Genomic DNA, 11388 nt, shown 5'->3' with positions numbered 1-11388 from the left:
GTCATTTGCCTCTTTCTTCTACAAATTTGGAAGAGTTCCTCCTTAGTATGTCTTATACAAGGCAGGGCATCAAAGTTCTCTGAAGTGTGCTCAAAGTACAGCTTAGAAGCAGATGAAGCAGCCACTGCTAGTGACTGAGGACTTTTCATCTATTGACTCCATCACTTTCTTAAGCTACTCTTTGGGATAACAGCCTATACAGGGTTAATGTGGAGTCAGTGCCTGAGATAAGTTTGGAGCTAGGGATGGAGGAGAGTTAGGGAAGGAAGGAAGGAACAGAACTAGGGACAGATGGAGCCCTGGCTGCCTTTGGTAGGCTCCCATCAACTGGCCTCTCTGGACAGTCTGGCCTGGCCTCAGATCAGGGGGCCACCATGGGACTGTGCAGAACAGAGTTCCTGACCATGACCAAACACTGGTTTTGTCATGTTTTAGCTGCTCCTTAGAACATTTGAGAGAGCTTTGGTGCCCTCTTGGTATAAAGTACAGTTACTTGTTTTAGGGGAGGAATACCTGGAGTGGGAAGGATAGAAGTCCTGGTTCTGCAACTGTGACTTACCTCACCTCTCTGGCCTCAGTCTTTTCATCTGTAAAATAGAAACAGTAATGTTTGCACTAAAAATCTCATGATAGAGTTGTTAAGAAACTACTATGTAAATGTGAGATACTGAAAAATCATGGACATTATCATTGCCTAAAAGAACAGTTGAGAGGCTATCAGTAATTGCAAGCCAATAAGCCTACATTCTTATATCTACACTTAACCTCTGATTTTGGGATTAATTTACAAGTCAGATGAATATAGACAAGAACAGGTAGATTTTGCCAAATGGTACTTGACTGCAGACTATGTCTTTATAATCAGTCGTTTGACTAAAAGATACAGAGAATAGAGAATTCCATCATATTTGTTTGTTGACTGTAAAAAAGTAGTTGATTTATCAGAACAAAATGCAGTCTTCAAAGGCTCTGTTTCAACAAGATGTCTTCAGAATATATGTTAAGATCTCAGAATTACAGTGTTGGAAGGGACCTCAGCAGCTGCGAGTCCAGCTGAAGCCAAATAAAAATGTACTCTGCAGTGTTCCTGACAAGTGGCCATCCACCTAGCCTTTACTCAGAGACCTCCAGGGAGATCCAGTGCACTCCTTCCTCAGGCACCACATGCTGCTTCTGCAGCTCAAGTCACTGGCTAGCATAAATTGACAACTTCCTCCAATTACTTTCCGTTCTTTCCTTGGGGGCCAGGTAGAATAAGTCTAATCCCTTTTCAGTGTGACATCTCCTTCACTTCAAGATAGCTCTTAAGTCTTAGCTTTTTCAATTTCCTTTAGCTCATCCTCATGTCATGAACTCAAGATCCTTCATCACCTTGGCTGCTGTCCTCAGGACACCCTCCTTCCTAACTTGTGGTGCCCACAGTAATGATGACTTAGAACTTTCATTAGGTAGTACTTTATGGTTGCAAAGCACTGTATGTATATATGATCTCATTTGAACCTCACAACCTCCAAGGTGCATTTATTATCTCCATTTGATGAACTGGGAACTGAGGCAGGCAGGTTAAGTGGCTCACCCAGGGTCACATCACCGACAAAAGTGAACATAATGCTCCAGCTATAGCCTTAACAGGGCAGAGTACAGCAAGACGACTGCTTCCTTGCTCCTCCCTGGACCCTAGGGCTTTTTTACTGCAGCCTAAGATTGTATTCATTTTCTTGGCTGCCTTATCACACTGTTCACTGACATTGATTTGAGATTCACCAAAAAATCTTTTCCAGAAAGACCAAGTCTAGCCATGGCGCCTTCTGATATCTTGATTTTTAAAACCAATTCTAAGACTTTATATTTATCTCTATTAGATTTCACTTTATTCATTCCAGCCCAATGTTCGTGTTTGTCAAAAGCTCTCTTGCCTCCTGACTAGATTTTCCATTGCGCTGGCTCACCTGCCCAGCTTTGTGTCATCTGCAGATCTGATAAGTGCCCTCTGTGCCTTTGTCCAAGTCACTGATGAGGATGCTGAACAGCACAGAGCCAAAAACGGATTTCTGAGGCGCTGCCGTCCAAGCCGTAAAGAAGCCTTTAATGACATCTTTAGGGTCAGCCATTCAGCCGCTTCCAAATAGGTCTAACAGTATTGTTGTCTAGCATCTTTTCCACAAGAATAGCAAGGATGGAGGTGGCTGGGTGGCACAGTGAGTAGAGCACTGGCCCTAGAGTCAGGAGGACCTGAGTTCAAATCCAGCCTCAGACACTTAACACAAAAACTAGCTGTGTGACCTTGGGCAAGTCACTTAACCCTAATTGCCCTCCAAAAAGCAAAAAAAAAAGAATAACAAGGACACTTTGTTAAATGCATTGCTAAATCTAGGCAAAGTGTAGTTACAGTATCAGTCTTGCGGTTTTAATAACCCTGACAACAAAGGAAATCAGTTTGGGCTGTTGGGGCCTGTTCTTTGATGAAACCATGCTGGCTCTTGGTGAATAGAGCTGCTTCTCGGCATTCTCTCATCATCCCATCAGTATGGGATGTGTAACACATCAAAAACTATAAAATAACAACTCATCAAATTGCCCTGACTGTTGCCTCCACCAAGGAGGTATTAATGGACTACTTCATTGCTCCCCTTGCCATTTTTGTGGTTTGCCCAGATCATAGCACCCTTTCCCTGGTTACCACTCTATATCATACTGTGTCTCTTCCTAAAATGTAAGCTTGGAAGCTGGAACTACTTTTGGTACCTAGCAGAGTACCTGGCACTTAGTAAACACTTAATAAGGTTTTTATTTATTCATAAATCGTGGCTATTAACAGAACAATTTTGTCAAATTCAATTGAACTTACCTGTGGTTTACAGACTCCATTCTCTTCTCTTTTTTGAAAATTGGGACATTTGGCCTTCTTCAATTCTAGGGTACCTTTCTCATTCTCCAGAATCTTTGAAAGATCACATACAATGAGGAATCATATCGGCAGTTCATTTGGGCAAGTCCCTCCAAAACTGCAGTCTCTTAAGTAAGAGCCAGAACATCTTAAATATTTGGCCTAACTAGCCACATAGGAAATAACCAAATGGATGAAAAATGCTTATTGCTCAGTCTCAGAGATAGTTCATTTAGCTGATCCATCTTGAACAGGTGTTGCAGGTGGACGATGAACTGATCCTAGAATTGAATAGGAGAAAGACAATACCCTGAATTACATGTGGGGAATTATGTAGGACAATGCACTCTCATAAATCAGATCATAGTTCCATTGAAATCTCTTAAGTATCGGCTTTATTCCTCCGCTGAAATCCTTCTGTACTTCATCATGGCTTGGAGGTGATTCTAGAGTCTTGCAGGGTATACCAATGGAATGTAAAATCTGCAGGATCTTACCAAGAAAGAAAGGCATCCACTGTGGGCCCATGCAGGCATTCTCTCCTGTCAGACAACTACCATGGTTATGTTCAAAGAAGCCAGAAGCTTGGCTACTAAGTGATCAAGTCTTCCTGGCCACAGCAAGTCATGAGGACCATCTATTAAAGTATGGGAGCATTACCAGCCACATTGTTGGTGAAGGCAATAATTAACCAATAACATCAACAGATGTTCTGAAATGTTATGATTATTATTGTGGCTGGTTCTTTGCTTAGGAGTAAGGGCTCCAGCAATTAATCATTGCTTCTTGGTCTTTAGAGGAATTTTGTTTTGTTTTGTTTTTTGCCAAAGAGGAAAAAAAGCCCTACTGGTATTTCTAGCTTCATGTGACTAATGTATCATCCTGGTCCTTGAAGATGATTGAGGGTGAAATTCTGTTTCTGAGACTTTTCAGGTGCAATCTGTAAACTCCGTTTAAAATGACAGCATGAACAGGACCAGAGAAGATGGTTTAGCTAGGGAGGCACTAAAAATTACTAGTGCTATTCCAACCCCATTAAAGAATGTATATGGGTAATAACTCTTTTTTAAGTCAACTTTCATTGTAGGAGAACACTAGACTGTTGTTGGAAATCAGGGAAGGTGTAGTGGACCCAGGGCACTAAAAAATGTAGTTGAGTAACCTTTTAATTCTTGAAGGGACAGAGACGGTGAAGAGCTAGAGATGGAACAGTGCTGGGGAGGAAAGTAATGCTGTAGCTGGTTTAGCTAGTCCAGAGTGACAGTGTAAATTACAAGCCTGCTTTGAGGGGACTCATCTGCCTGCCTTAGAGAATGACCCTGAAGTGCTGCCACTGCCTGCAAGACCCTAGAGGCCTGTGGGAGCTCGGAGAAACTCACCATCCCAATAGCCCACTGCATGCTGCCCAGGTCACCTCCTGCCGTGCCTAGCTATACACGTGAAGATGAAATTTGTCAGACACAAGAATAGAGACAGTAGATGTTGGAGCTGCTGTAGAAAGACAGGTCTGCCAATATGCTGTTGGCTGAGCCACCCTAGAAGGCAAGTAGAAATTAGAGAGAAATGCGTGAAATGCCCATTCCTTTTGACCTAAGGATCCGACCATTGGGCATATTCTCCAGAGAGGCTAGAAATGGAAAGAATGGTCCCATACACACCAAAATATTCATGGCAACATTGTTTTGTTTGAATAAAAAGAGTTTTGTTTTTAAGAAAAGGGGGAAAAAAAGGAGGGTGGAGTGGGAAATATGACCCAAATGGGCATCAGTAGTTTTCCCAAGTTTGTGGAAACCTCTGTTTAGAAGTCTTAGATTTAGCTTAGGGGGATATTGGGAGATCCAGAATGATGTGTTTTGCTACTTAAATTTAAACCCCATGATGTTTGAGTGGAAAAGGATTTGAGAACATCAGTCCAGCTCCTTACTTTGCAGAGGCCTGCAGAAATTCCATGACTTGCCCAAACCGGAAACCCCTGCAGCGATCCCTACAGCTCAAGGGACTGATGCTGCCCCATCATTTCATTTCTAGCCTCTCCTAGTGACTGGTGGAGGGAGATGGATAGGATCTGTTTCCCACCCATCTTGCTATTACACCTGGATCCTCTCCAAAAAGATTCTGGTCACAGAACATGCTCCTGTGGGCTTTGGTTTTTTTTGTATTTTGGAGAGAGTTAGGGAGGTTTTATACTAAAAAAAGAAAGAGAAATGTGCTTAAAATAGCCAATTTTGAGTGGAAGGCAGTAAATTAATTAGGGGACGTAGATAAGCAAGGCAGCGTTGGACCTAGCATATTTTAAATTTAAACATAAAGATAAAATAGCTAACATGTAACATTTTAAGGTTTGCAAAGCACTTTACAGATATCTCAAATATTGCTCTAAAAACCAAACTATATATAATGGAGATTCATGGTTCGATATGTAGTGCTCTTTCTCTTCTTAGGGGCAACTAGGTGGCCAAGTGGATAGAGCACTGGGCCCGGAGTCAGGAAGACCTGAGTTCATATCTGGTCTCAGACTTACTAGCTGTGTGACCCTGGGCCAGTCATGTAACCTCTAACTGCCCCAGTTTCGTCATCTGTAAAAGGGGATAATGGTAGCACCTACCTCACAGGGTTGTTGTGAGGATCAAATGAGATACGGTTTGTACAGTGCTTAGCACTTTACACAGTAGACACAGCAAATGCTTATTCCTCTCCCCTTCCCCCTTTGTACAAGGAAATGTTCATGTTTGTTGGATTCTGTAAAGTTCATAACAATAAAATGAGGCAAAAATAAAGAAGTGCTCCTACTTGGGGTCTTTTGGGCTTTGAATAGTGCTACTTTATATGGGACTGTTGGGTGGACAAAGGACATCACCCTGATGTCTCCCATGAGCTGATTGAAGAGAGTCTTGGAGGTGAGAGGGACCTTATAAAACTGAGGTCATTGAGTACATCTTATTTTATAGATAATAAAACTGCAGTCCATGGAAAAAGGAGGGACTCCCCCAAGGTCACACAATTAGTGGTGTGGCAGGAACCAGCCACAGGGTCTCCTAATTTCCAGGTTAATACTCTGCCCACTGCTCCAGGAGCCAGGGAAGCAGAGAATGCCAGTTTACATGAGGGTAGGGACTGTTTTTGCCTTTCTTTGTGTTCCAGGGCTTAGCACAGCATCTGGACACGTAACAAGCCATTTAATAAATGCTATTGATTGTTTGAAATTGTAACCTATGGCCCACGCATCCAGAGCAAGACAGAAATATGGATTCCTTGTCAGACTCCAAGGGGAAGACCAGGCTAATGACTGGGTAGAAAGTGTGAAGTATAACCTGACACCAATAGGGAACCTTAACATACTGCCAAAGTATGTTTTTTCTTAGTATATTTTACTGTTCTGGAGCTTCTTGTAAGAGCTACGTGTCCTACATACACAAGAACTAGGGGGTAGATTGGCCCGGAGTATTCTACTATTCCAAGCGGAGATATGTTACTGTAACACGTCCCAGCACAGGAGGCTCTCCTGTCATAGGAACAATAAAGCCTAGTTAGTGTGGTTTGGAAGAGCAGCTGAAGAGTGAATGGATTAACAAGAACTTCACCATTAGGACTGGGATTAAAACCTCCACTGGCTCTTGTTTATGGACTAGTGCCTGGCCAACCTCGTTTGGATAACACCTGGTGATGTGATACTCCCAGTCAAAAAGAATACCATTGTCTCAGAAGAATTGAAGTTGAAGGATACTAAAAGGCCTGCCCAGTAACCACTTCCCTGTTTCTCCCCACCTGGATCAGCACTCTTGCAAAGTCGGCTTCCAGAATCCAGGCCCCAAAGGAAGTTAATCCACTTAAACTTTGGAACTCCCACCCTGGGGCTGAGGCATTTTGATCGGTGATTGAATGAATACAGACTTAGCTAGTCCACAATCTCTAACCAACTCCAGACCAGACCATGCTTCACATCCCATTCAACTGTCAGTGTGCAATCTTACCATCTTCTGTGTGTGCCCATATATGTAATATCCCATTCCCTCCCCTCCCACCTCTTGCTCTGGGCACAAGAACCAAATTGATATAAATATCAAAAGGATATATTGACTGACCACCTTGTGAATCAACTGACCCAGTTCTGTAACTCTCCAAACCAAACCCTGTTCTCCAGCCACCACTCCCCTATACATGTTTTCTTCCCCTTTCAGAATATAAATTCCTTGAGGGCAAGTATTCCCAGGACTTAGAACAATGCCTGAGATACCTTAAATGCTTAGAAGAAATGTTTTCTCAGAAGAAATGCATTCATTCCTTCATTGTGGGCAACACATAATATAAACAGTTGGAAGTGGTCTGAAGTATATCATCAGAAAAACAGTTGAGGGGGGGACGGTCAGTCATGTAACAAATGCCAGAGACAACCAGTGGGCCACCCATGTGTTCTGTTGGTACCCCTGGACTTCAGGGGAACCTGAAGAAGGGTCCCAACAGGTTGAGTGGTGAATTCACCCTCTGGTGAAATTATGAGAGAACATGGATGGGAGTCTTAGGTACTAACCCAGCATGGTTAGGTTACCATCTGCATTGTGGGAAGGAATGTCTACATCTGTATCTGCTAGTGTTAGGGTCCATTGAGTAGACTATACCGGTTCCTTTTCTGGTTATTTCACTATTCAGAATTCTACTCAGGAAGTGCATTGCCAGAGGGAGAGCTGAGCAAAAGGAGATAAAATTCAGATCCGTCAGTACCCCTGGTGAAAGACTTGATGAGAAAGACAGTTGAAGTATTGGGTTGCGATTATCTGTGAATTCTATTTATCTATGTCCTCATGACAATAGGCAAATGCTATGCCCCTGGCCTTCAATAGTCCTTACCAAGTGACCATATTTATCCTAATGAGAATTAATGTAATGTGGGTGCCCTGAGGGAAGATTACCCTGTCTTAGTTGCCCACTGGCCAGGATCTCGCCAGGAAGAGTCTGTGGTCAGCTTTCTGCCAAAGGTTGTCCCATTCTCACGCTCTTTGAAGTCTGTGTGCCTTGGTGGGTGGGGAGCATCTATGTCAAAGATCTCATTTATGGACTGAAAATATCACTGAAACTCAGGGACAGCTCCTTTCTGCAGTGGTGGAGACAGGAAAGCTGAGAGTGGAGTCCTTTAGTCCTGATTCTGCATCATGCCCCAGATACAAAGAATGGTTTGAGTTATTACTTAGACATTTAGAGATGAATTAGGATAGGAGTCTCTTAGGCTCCCTATTGACAAGGGAAAAGTGACAAACCCAAGGAGCTAATCTAGGGGAACTGGCTTCCTATGGTACTGATGCCCCAGCATGACTGTGGAAGTCAGAGGAGAGAGCCAAGAGGTCCGTAAGTTCGCCTCAACCATCTTTGCCCCTCCTCCCACTCTTATTTTTCAGATGTGGAACCTCAGGCCCAGGAGTTAAGATCATTTGCCCAAGGTAACAACTAATTTGGTATTCCATAAACTCCCAAGTGCAAGGACATGGTGAGGGCCCCTTTTACCCAACCAGGGCACTTGCATGATTAGAGTATTAGGAAGATAACTTTGGTGTGTCATGATGCCCTGGGTTCTTTCATTCCCCTTTGACAATTTTTTTTTTTAAACAGGAAGAAAAGTGGTTAAGATGGTGGATAATAGGATTTAGAGTTAAAAGATCAGCTAGCCCAGCCTTTTCATTTTGCAGACAGGGAAGAAAATAAGCAATGTATGGCATCTAATGTGCCAGCCATTGTACAAAGCCCTTTACAAATACCTCATTTGATCCTCAAGCAGACAGAGATAGGTGCCTGGGATGAAGGTATGGGAGAACTGGTAAGGCTAAGTAGAAGGGGCCCATCTCCACGGGATGGTCTGATGCTTTCCCAAGGTGTGTCATGGACTGGAAAAGATTGAGACACATTGACATGAAACCAGATATTTTAGATGGGACATCAGTCATTGAGTTCTGCTTCCAGCCGCACCTCTGACTTGTTATATGACTTGGAACAAGTCACTCTGTCTTTGTCTTAGTTTTCCTATCTGCAAAATGAGGCTAAGAACCCCATTCCCTGTGAAAATCAATGTAATTATAGATGTGAAAATGCTTTGAGCTCTTTGGAAGAAAGAGTGTCCAAATCGTGCTATTTGTAGTCATTGACTTCGTGGTAAGGGTAATTCCCTGCCATCACACTACCCTCCCTGTGGGTGCTCTGCTCTGCCATGAATGATTTCCAGTGTAGCATGCTCGGCTTCTGGCTAGCCAGTGCTGGAGCCGAGAAGTCTAGGTTTGATGTGACTCCTTCCCTGGGGCCAATGTGGTCTTGCTGGCCAGTGGAAATGAATGAATAGAGAGAGCTGTTGCTGGCCTTCATCCCAAACAAATCCTTGCTTTGGGTTGAGGAGTGTAAATCAAAAAGTCATGTCAGAGAATGTTCCAAATTACTGGTGATAATAGAATTGCAAATTAAAGCAACTCAGGTCCCAGCTCACATCCTACAGATTGGTAAAAATGACAAAACAGTATTGGAGGGGCTCTAGGAAGACAGGTACATTATTGGTAAAGCTGTGAATTGGTCCTACTCATCCAGAAGACAATTTGGAATTCTACTAAAAAAGTAACTAAACTATACACAACCTTTGACCCAGCAATAAAATTATTAGGACTATTCCCCCAAGAGGGTCTCATATATAAAAGAGCCGAGACCTGCGAGGAATATAGGTGCCTAAGTCAGGCTGAACAAACAATGGTATATGAATGGAGTGGAATAGAATTTAATTGGACTATAAAAAATGGCAAAGGGGGAAGAATTCAGAGACTCTGGGAAGATTTGAATGAAATGATGCAGAGTGAAGTAAGCAAAGCCAGAACAGTTTACATGTGATCATAGCAATACAAAGGAGAATAACACTGGAAAATCTTCATCATTGACTAATAACATGTCCCATTATGTCTTCAAAGTAAGTGAGGCATGCCTCCCCTCTCAGAGATAACAAAGGAGAGGTACAGAATGAGGCATCCATTTTCAGACCTGATCAGGGCATCGATTTATTTTGCTAGACTAGATTTACTTGTAAGAGATCTTACTTACAGTTGAGAGGGTCATGGGTAGGGTAGAATTACTGGGAAGTGACAGTGACATATCAAATGAAAAGACCACCAATAGAACATTTTTAATAAGTAGAAAAATTGCTAGTTACCACCCCGTTACAGAATGGTGCAATGGGGCATGACTAACCGCTCCCAAGCAAACCAAGCTAGAAGAACGTCTTGTTCTTATCGTCAAGCACTCCTTAAATGTGTTGCATTCTTGGGCTCATGTTCAGTGGAGGGCGAGTTGGTCCATGTTTTTTTGTTCACCAATGATTGTACACTCAATGCAGCCTCTGAAGCCAAAATGCTGCAAAGTATGGACCCATTTTCTGTTGCTTGTGCTAATTTTGGCCCAGTAATTAACACCAAGAAAACACAGGTGCTCCACCAGCCATCACCACATCATCTATCTGTGGATCCATCAGTTACAGCAAATAGAGAAGTTTTGAACGCTGTGGGTAAGTTCACTTACCTTGAAAAAAAAGAATACTTTCTAGGGATGTACACATTGATAATGAGGTTGACGCATGCCTTGTCAGAACTAGCACAGTGTTTGAGAGGCTCCAAAGGAAAGTATGGGAGAGAAGAGGTGTTAGACTGACTATCAGACTGAAGGTCTATAGAACCATTGTGCTGACCTCATTGTTGTATGCCTGTGAAACCTGGACAGTCTGCCAGCACCATGCCAGGAAACTGAACTGCTTCCATTTGAATTGTCTTAGGAAGATTCTGAAGATCACCTGGCAGAAGATATCAGATACTAAGGTCCTTACTCGAACTAAACTGCCAAGCATTCACACTGCTTCAGAGAGTGCAACTCCGATGGGCTGGCTACGTTATTTGAATGCAAAATGTACTCTTACCAAAAAGACTATTTTATGGAGAACTCACACAGGGCAAGTGTTCACATGGTGGTCAGAAGAAGAAATACAAGGACACTCTCAAGGTCTCTCTGAAGAACTTTGAATCGATTCTAAGACATGGGAGATACTGGCACAGGACCACTCAGTGGAGTGTGCCCTCATCAGAGAAGGTGCTGGGCTCTATATGAGTTAAGCAGAAATGAAGAAGCTTGAAAGAAACGTGAGGTGTGTAAATTTAGAGAACCCACCCCGGGTGTTCAAGCCCATCTTGGGCTGCTCAGCCACAGTTGGACATACTGTAATTAGACTCCTAATACAGTGGTGTTGTTTTGTTCCTCTTTGAGAACAAAGGACAACATGCGTTGTTTCAATGGCATGCACCATTTCAATTTTCAAGTGAGGTTGGTCACTTCCTTTTCATTTTGGCCTAGTGTTGAACTTTTGGGGTAGAGCGTGTCTAAGATCTTGGGCTTTTCTCAGATAAATGAATAGAGCTCTACTGGTTGGGAAAGAGAGGCAAGCTAATTATTTGAATAATGGACTGGGACTCTACAATTCTTTCTAACCTCTGTAC

Source organism: Petaurus breviceps, unplaced genomic scaffold (genome assembly GCF_028583685.1).
Source record: "Petaurus breviceps papuanus isolate PSGF00001 unplaced genomic scaffold, PetGlider_PUasm1.0 176, whole genome shotgun sequence".
In the NCBI taxonomy this organism is placed as follows: domain Eukaryota; kingdom Metazoa; phylum Chordata; class Mammalia; order Diprotodontia; family Petauridae; genus Petaurus; species Petaurus breviceps.
This window is presented reverse-complemented; position numbering follows the sequence as displayed.